This window comes from Archocentrus centrarchus, unplaced genomic scaffold (assembly GCF_007364275.1).
Source record: "Archocentrus centrarchus isolate MPI-CPG fArcCen1 unplaced genomic scaffold, fArcCen1 scaffold_89_ctg1, whole genome shotgun sequence".
Lineage (NCBI taxonomy): Eukaryota > Metazoa > Chordata > Actinopteri > Cichliformes > Cichlidae > Archocentrus > Archocentrus centrarchus.
In genome coordinates, this window is record NW_022060298.1 from 391149 (window position 1) to 399413 (window position 8265).

General features: G+C 45.0%; 1 long non-coding RNA gene across 1 annotated transcript; it reads left to right on the plus strand.

The window, feature by feature from the left end:
- The first annotated feature begins 1750 nt into the window (after positions 1-1750).
- LOC115777951 (uncharacterized) lies at positions 1751-2428 on the plus strand. Its single transcript, XR_004019717.1, has 3 exons — positions 1751-1783; positions 1962-2002; positions 2086-2428. It is a non-coding gene; the product is annotated as an uncharacterized LOC115777951 (long non-coding RNA).
- The last annotated feature ends 5837 nt before the right edge of the window (positions 2429-8265 follow it).

Consider the following 8265-nt stretch of genomic DNA (forward strand, 5'->3'; position numbering starts at 1 on the left):
ATGTGAAGGTAATGGAAGGAGCCTGTAATGTTTTCCTGGCTAACATCAGCTGCATTAAATCTGTAGCTAAATAACTAAATGCTAAATAACTAAATTCATGACAGCAGCATTTAGTAAACTTTGATCTTGAACCTTAATGGGCTTAGCCATCATGACAGCCTCTAACTCTGCTGCTGCTATCTGACCAAGTCGAGCTCAGGGAGTAGCCCTGTTAGCATAGCAGTTGAGGTTGGAAGCAGGTAGCAGCCAGCAGTCAGAGTGTGAAGCCTCTGTCAGCAGCAGCTTGGTCCTGGCCATTGTTCCTGAAATAAAGCTGCTCTCTGCCATTTCTACAGTCATGTTGGACCTGTTGGTTTGTAGGACTCCAGGAATGAAGGCATTTGCCCTTCGTGTGCTTTGGCATCACACAGACCTCACTTTGACCCCACCCTCCAACCCCCAGACTTCACTTAAACACCAAGCTCGCCCACCTCGCTCATTCCACCCCTTCCTGCGACACTAAGGGGGACCCAACCCCATCCCCGGACCTTCGGCCTTTTTTGAGAGCTGAAAGCAAGTTTTCTTAGACAAGTTGGCAACAGTGGCCCAGATAAAGGAGGAAGGTTGAATGTAGCTAGCAGTCGCACCCCACATAAGTGTTATCCTTAAATTTGATATTCTCACATTAAACAATGTGGGACAAAATTGATTTATGCAGTGTGGGTCTATGGAAATCATTAAAGTTATAAAGTTATTTTATTTGTAGTTCTAAACATATTTAGGGTTTTTTTTATTCACTTTTTTGTCTCTCCAGAGATGTTATTCCTAACTCCTACAACTAGATGCAAAAGACCAATTATGCAAATTAGGTGATGATGTCATATAGCAACTTGTAACAACTTTTAGGACAGCCAGTAACTACTTTCTTTACTGAGGAGTTGGTAACAGTGGTGTGCATGCTTTTCAGGGTGGAGCCCGCTGGAGACCAGCTGGTGAGAACAGAAGGTCTGAGGAAGTGTAAGTGTGTTTTTAATGTGAGTGATGAAAACAAAGCAGCACACATTCAACCATCTTCAAACTGTCACATCACTCATTCACATCTCTGATGTCAGGAGTCATCATCAAAGTGTCAATCAATGAACAGATGATGGATCAATAACTGCAGCTGGATTGTGTTTGTTCTCTCCATCAGATTCCTGTCAACTCACAATCGACACAAACACAGTGAACAAATGGCTCAAACTGTCTGACAACAACAGGAAGGTGACACAAGAGGGACATCACTCATATCCTGATCATCCAGACAGATTCGATGTCCATCCTCAGCTGCTGTGTAGAAATGGTCTGACTGGTCGCTGTTACTGGGAGGTCGAGTGGAGAGGATACGTTGATATATCAGTGAGTTATAGAGGAATCAGAAGGAAAGGAGGCAGTTTTGACTGCAGGTTTGGACGGAATGATCAGTCCTGGAAACTGAGCTGCTCAAATGATGGTCCTCATTCTGTCCTTCACAATAAGAGAGAAACATCCATCTCCTCCTCCTCCTCCTCCTCCTCTGTCTCTAACAGAGTAGCAGTGTATGTGGACTGTCCTGCTGGCCCTCTGTCCTTCTACAGTGTATTGTGATGCTGAGAAATGTTTATATAGAAAAGCCTGTATTCTGTTGATTTACTGCCCCCTTGTGGCCGGATTTGAGTTAGGTTTCGTTTTTGTGTCAGAAAGTCAGTCAGTCAAGCATGGACTCTCACAGCATGGCAGAGAGACAGTGTTTTCAGCGTTTTTAAGCCTTGGAGTATCTTTGTCCGTAAGTTAACTAAATGTTATTGTATCTGAACGTTGTTTTGATGAGAAATAACCGAGCTGTTATGTTGCTGTTCATAATGTTTCTGTGTTAGCCATAAATTAGCTAAATGTGTTTCTAGCTGCCTTAACAGCTATACATGCAAGCTAATGCTAATAAGAGATACTTTGATTGCTAACAGACGTCTGTAGCCGATTGTGTGAGCAGAAATGGGTCGACAAGGTTGACACATTCTTTCTTTAATTCGTGTGTTTATTTAAAAGGCAAAATGTTGATGCATATCTTTTTTATATCTATTTTTTCAGTTTTACATAAAAGATGAAAACGTTATCAACGCCTGAAGTCTTTTTTGTCAGCTATCTGTCTAGCATGGTCCAGAACGCTTGTGCGAGGACAGAATAGTAAAAGGACAGTTACACGGCGGGCTAGAACCAGATTCACTGTCGACCACACACTGCAGCCAAGACAAGAACATCATGGACCAACAAAGGCAAGCAGACCAAACCGGAGATTTTGAGGTCGTGTCACAAATTGCAGGGTCCAAGTCATCTGGGAGATCAAGTAGGTCCTCAGCCAGTGCAGCAGCTACCAAGGCAAAAGCTAAAGCAGAGGCGGCCCTGGTAGAAGCCAGGTATGCAGCACAAGAAGCGGAGATGATGAAAGAAAAGGCCGCATTGAAGCTGAAAATCGAAAAATGTTAGCTGAAGCAGAACAGCGCAAAGCAGAGTTGGAAGCAAATCTGTATGTCCTAAAAGTAAACAGGAGCGCTAAAGCAGCCTCAGCAGAAGCAGCAGTTTATGAAGCTGCAGCAGCAATAGAGTCTAATCCACTGGAAGAAATGACCCAGATATATCCTGAGGATCGCACTCAATGCACAAACGAGTATGTGCAGGCCCACTACGTGACACCAAACGCTCAGCAGCAAGCTCCGGTCTCAGAGGAGTCACCTGCCATACCCATGAGTGCACAACGAGCATGCCCCGATCCGATTCAGTGGTATCCAACTCATGACCAGGACTCCCATTTAGCTAAGCTCCACATCGATGACGAAGGAATGCCTGGGACACAAAACAGAGGCTACCCACCTAGGGTTCCTGCCCCAATGTCTCACACATCCAGTGTGAGAGATTACCCATGTGAACTAGCACAAACAATGATATCACCAAATATCTTGTTAGAAGGGGAGATGGTAAGCTCTGACTGCTCAAATTTGATGACCGTCCAGAAAATTACTGGGCCTGGAAAACATCTTTCCAAGACATTACTGGAGAGCTCAACTTAACAGCACGTGAAGAACTTGACCTGCTGATAAAGTGGCTCGGTCCAAACTCATCTCCACAAGCCATGCGTATCAGGTCAGTGCATGTCCACAATCCAACATCAGGTGTCGCTATGGTGTGGCAAAGGCTAGATGATACATATGGCTCTCCTGAGATCATAGAGAATGCACTTCTGCTAAAACTAGAGACTTTTCCAAAAATATCTAACAAAGACAACCAGCGTCTTAGAGAACTGGGAGATATTTTAATGGAGGTTCAGTCAGCTAAATCAGGTGGAAAGTTACCAGGTTTAGCCTATCTTGACACGGCAAGGGGGGTTAACCCGATTGTGGAAAAGCTTCCCTATGGCTTACAAGAGCGCTGGATTACACAGGGCTCTAAGTACAAGGAAGAACATAATGTTCCTTTTCCACCCTTCAGCTACTTTGTAAGCTTCATATATGGTCAAGCAAAAACCCGTAATGATCCAAGTTTTGCGTTCTCTACATGCAGTACTGCAACCCATGTAAAGCCAGAGAAACCATTAAGACACAACAATTACAAAACAGTGTCAGTGAGAAAAACTGAAGTTGCAATTGCACCTGCGGTCAACAATAGTGTGTCGGAAAAGAAATTAGAGGAGCCAGCTGAGCGGTGCCCTATTCACAGTAAGCCACACCCCTTAGCAAAGTGTCGGGGGTTTAGAGTCAGACACTTAGATGAGAGAAAAGCTTATCTAAGAGAAAACTCTATCTGTTTTCGTTGTTGCGCATCCACTAAGCACTTGGCCAAAGACTGTAAAGTTGCCGTGAAGTGCAAAGAGTGCAATAGCGACAAGCACCTTACTGCTTTACATCCTGGCCCAGCTCCTTGGGTTACAGACGTTGAAGCGACAAGGCAAGAGCATGGCGGGGAGCAAGAAAATAGCCCATCTCTGGAAGTCACTTCAAAATGTACAGAAATCTGTGACACAGCTCATGGACTCAGGTCATGTTCAAAAATCTCTTTAGTGAACGTGTACCCTGTTAACTGTCCTGATAAAGCACAAAAAATGTATGTTGTCTTAGATGACCAAAGCAACCGATCTCTTGCCAAGTCAGCCTTCTTTGATCTCTTTGGCATTAATGCAGTGTCCTCCACTTATACTCTAAGAACCTGTGCAGGAATAAAGGAGGCAACAGGAAGGAAAGCTCACAATTTTGTTGTGTCGTCTCTAGATGGAAAGACTCATGTAGCACTCCCACCTCTTTTGGAATGCAACACTATGCCAGATGATCGCTCAGAAATTCCTACGCCTGACATTGTGCAACATTTCCCTCACCTAGCTCCTGTTGCAGGTGAAATACCACAGATTGAGCCAGAAACGCCCATCCTTCTCTTATTGGGGAGAGATGTGCTGAGTGTGCACAAAGTACGTGAACAGTACAATGGTCCATACAACACACCATATGCCCAGCGGTTAGATTTGGGGTGGGTCATTGTAGGCGAAGTGTGCCTTGGAGGGGCACACAAACAAACAAAGGTCAATGTCTACAAAACAATGTGCTAAACAATGGGCGCACTTCCTTTCTTGAGCCATGTCCAAGTGCAATCCATGTAAAAGAGAAGTTTAGTGCTCCCATCCAGCAATCTATAGATCATGCATCGGACATCATACAAACAGCTCCACCCAAGGTAACAGACAACCTGGGGCTTAATGTTTTCCAAAGAAACCCTGATGATGACAAAAAGCCTTGTCTATTGAGGACAAGATCTTTCTTGAAATTATGGACAGAGAGGTTTACATGGATAATGACAATCACTGGGTGGCGCCACTACCATTCCGTACACCACGTCCTCTACTTCCCAACAACAGAGAACAGGCCTTGAAGCGTCTCACTGTTCTGTTACGGACGCTAGAGAAAAGAAAAGACATGAAAGAGCAATTCACTGAATTCATGCAGAAAATCTTTGATAATGACCAGGCAGAAGAGGCACCACCACTCAAACCAGGGGAAGAATGCTGGTACCTACCCACATTTGGAGTGTACCACCCCCAGAAACCAGGCAAAATACGAGTTGTGTTTGACTCAAGTGCCTCATTCAAGGGTATTTCCCTAAATGACGTTCTACTTAGTGGGCCTGACTTAAACAACACACTGCTCGGGGTTCTATTGCGCTTTAGGCAGGAACAAGTTGCAGTCACCGTAGATGTTGAGCAGATGTTTTACTGCTTCAGAGTCAAAGAAAGCCACAGAAATTATCTCCGGTTTCTGTGGTTCCAAGATAATGACCTTAGCAAGAAACTCATGGAGTTTCGCATGAAGGTGCCGGTTTTTGGAAACAGTCCTTCCCCGGCTATTGCAATCTATGGTCTAAGACGGGCAGCTGAACTTGGAGAAGAAGAGTATGGCTCCAACACAAAACAGTTTGTCTTGCGCAACTTCTATGTGGATGATGGACTGGCCTCTGTGCGCAGTGAAGGTGAAGCCATTGAACTCTTAACACGAGCAAGAAACATGATGGCAGAGTCAAATATAAGGCTCCACAAAATAGCCTCGAATGTCACTCATGTGATGAACGCATTTCCCCCAGAAGAAAGAGCAGCAGATCTCAAAGATTTGGATTTGGATGTTGACCCTCTACCTCTTCAGCGAAGCCTTGGGGTTAGCTGGAACCTGGAAAATGACTGTTTCACATTTCGCGTTGCTAAAGACAATAAGCCCTTTACCCGCAGAGGAATACTCTCTGTTGTCAACAGCCTTTATGATCCCCTTGGATTTGCTGCTCCGGTTACGATCCAGGGAAAGGCATTGTACAGAGAGTTAACAGTTGGACAGCAGGACTGGGATGAACCTTTACCGGTAGACCGGGAGGCAGAGTGGTTAAGGTGGACTGATTCACTTACCGCTCTTGAGGAGCTCCAAATCCACAGACCATTTGTTCCAGTTTCATCATCACATGCTCAGAGAAGGGAACTATGCATCTTCTCAGATGCTTCAACAATAGCAATAGCAGCTGCAGCATACCTCAGGGTCATTGACACTGGTAGCCAATGTTATGTTGGATTTATCATGGGCAAATCCAAGCTAGCACCCTCATCCGCGCACACTATCCCACGCTTGGAATTATGTGCAGCTGTATTAGCAGTGGAGTTGGCCCAAGTGATCATAGATGAAAGTGACATTGAGTTTCATGCAGTAAACTTTTATACAGACAGCCGAATAGTTCTAGGCTACATACACAATGTCACCCGGAGATTCTACGTGTATGTGGCTAACAGAGTTGCTCAGATTCACAGGTCTACCAAACCAAACCAGTGGCATTATGTCACTACTGACCAGAACCCTGCGGATCATGGGACTAGAGCTGTATTGGCAGCTCAACTGCAACAGACCACCTGGCTCTCTGGGCCTCAGTTTCTCACACTATCTGACACTGAGCCAAGAGATCCAGAACAGAGCAAAGAGACTTTTGACCTTGTGCAGCCCTCAATGGATGTTGAAATTCGTCCTCAAGTGATTTGCTTAGCGACAAAAACAGAGGAAAAGGAGCTTGGATCTCACAGGTTTGCGCGTTTCTCAAGCTGGAAGTCTCTGGTAAGAGCAATCAAATCACTCATTCACATTGCTAAGTCATTCTCTAAAGCTTCAAGCACCTGTAAAGGTTGGCACAGTTGCAATCTTGTAAATGCTACAGAAATCTCACAAGCAAAGACAGCAATCATCCAGTGTGTTCAAACTGAGACTTACAAAGAAAGAGATTGAAAGCCTTAAAAGAGGAAAAGACATCCCCCCACGCAGTCCTCTTGGAAAGCTCGACCCCTTTATTGATGGTGGGTGGTTGTTAAAGGTTGGAGGACGCTTACAGGCAGCAGATCTTGCAGACGTGGAGAAACACCCCTTGATAATTCCAGGTGATCATCATGTAGCTGTTCTCTTAGTTAGACATTACCACAGCCAAGTAGCTCACCAAGGCAGGCAGTTCACTGAAGGTGCTCTGCGCTCAGCAGGACTATGGATTGTTGGTGGCAAGAGACTAATTTCCAGCACACTCCACAAATGTGTCACATGTAGGAGACTTAGAGGTCGCCTAGAAGGGCAGAAAATGGCTAGCTTGCCCTCCGACAGGCTTGCAGTTGACCCGCCCTTTACTCATGTAGGCCTGGATGTTTTTGGGCCCTGGAATGTCAAGTCCCATCGCACAAGGGCAAATAACATTGATTGTAAAAGGTGGGCTGTAATGTTTACCTGTCTGAGCACCAGGGCCGTCCATATAGAGGTCATAGAGGGCAATGTCAACTTCGAGTTTTATAATGCCTTACGCCGTTTCCTGTCGATCAGAGGACCTGTCAAACACTTAACGGTCAGACCAAGGAACAAACTTCATTGGAGCCTGTAAAGAGTTGCAAATCGACACTCAAGGCCCGGAGATCAAAGCCTATCTAAGGGACCAAAGCTGCACCTGGACATTCAACGCCCCACATTCATCTCACATGGGAGGAGTGTGGGAGAGGATGATTGGGCTCGTTCGACGCATCCTTGATGGCTTGTTGCTGCAAACCTCAACCACCCGCCTCACACATGAGGTTTTGGGTCACCCTTATGGCAGAGGTCATGGCCATAATGAACGCCAGGCCTTTAGTTCCTGTTTCAACGATCCGGAAGCGCCTGAGGTTCTTTTCTCCTGCAATGCTTTTAAACGCAGAAGGCTGGTGCTGTCCCAACACCTCCTGGAGACTTTGAACTCAGGACCTTTACAAAGCCCAGTGGCGGCAAGTGCAAGGTCTAAGGCGGATCACTTTTGGAAAAGATGGCGGCAAGAGTATCTTGCTACACTGCAAACAAGGCAAAAGTGTAAGGGAGAGAAGCGAAACGTCAAACAGGGTGATATTATTCTATTGAAAGACAGTCAAGTAAAACGCAATGAGTGGGCCAATTGGATTGTAGTGAAGGCCATTCCCAGTGAGGACAACAGAGTGAGAAAAGTTGAGGTTAAAATCGTAAAACAAGGTACCATTAAAACATATCTTAGCCTGTTACTGATGTAATAGTACTTTTGTCTGAAGCTGAAACTAATGTTTAAAAAAAAAAAAAAAAAAGAGTGGTATATTTATTAATATACCAGACGGGGAGTGTATTGTGATGCTGAGAAATGTTTATATAGAAAGCCTGTATTCTGTTGATTTAACTGCCCCTTGTGGCCGGATTTGAGTTAGGTTTTCGTTTTTGTGTCAGAAAGTCAGTC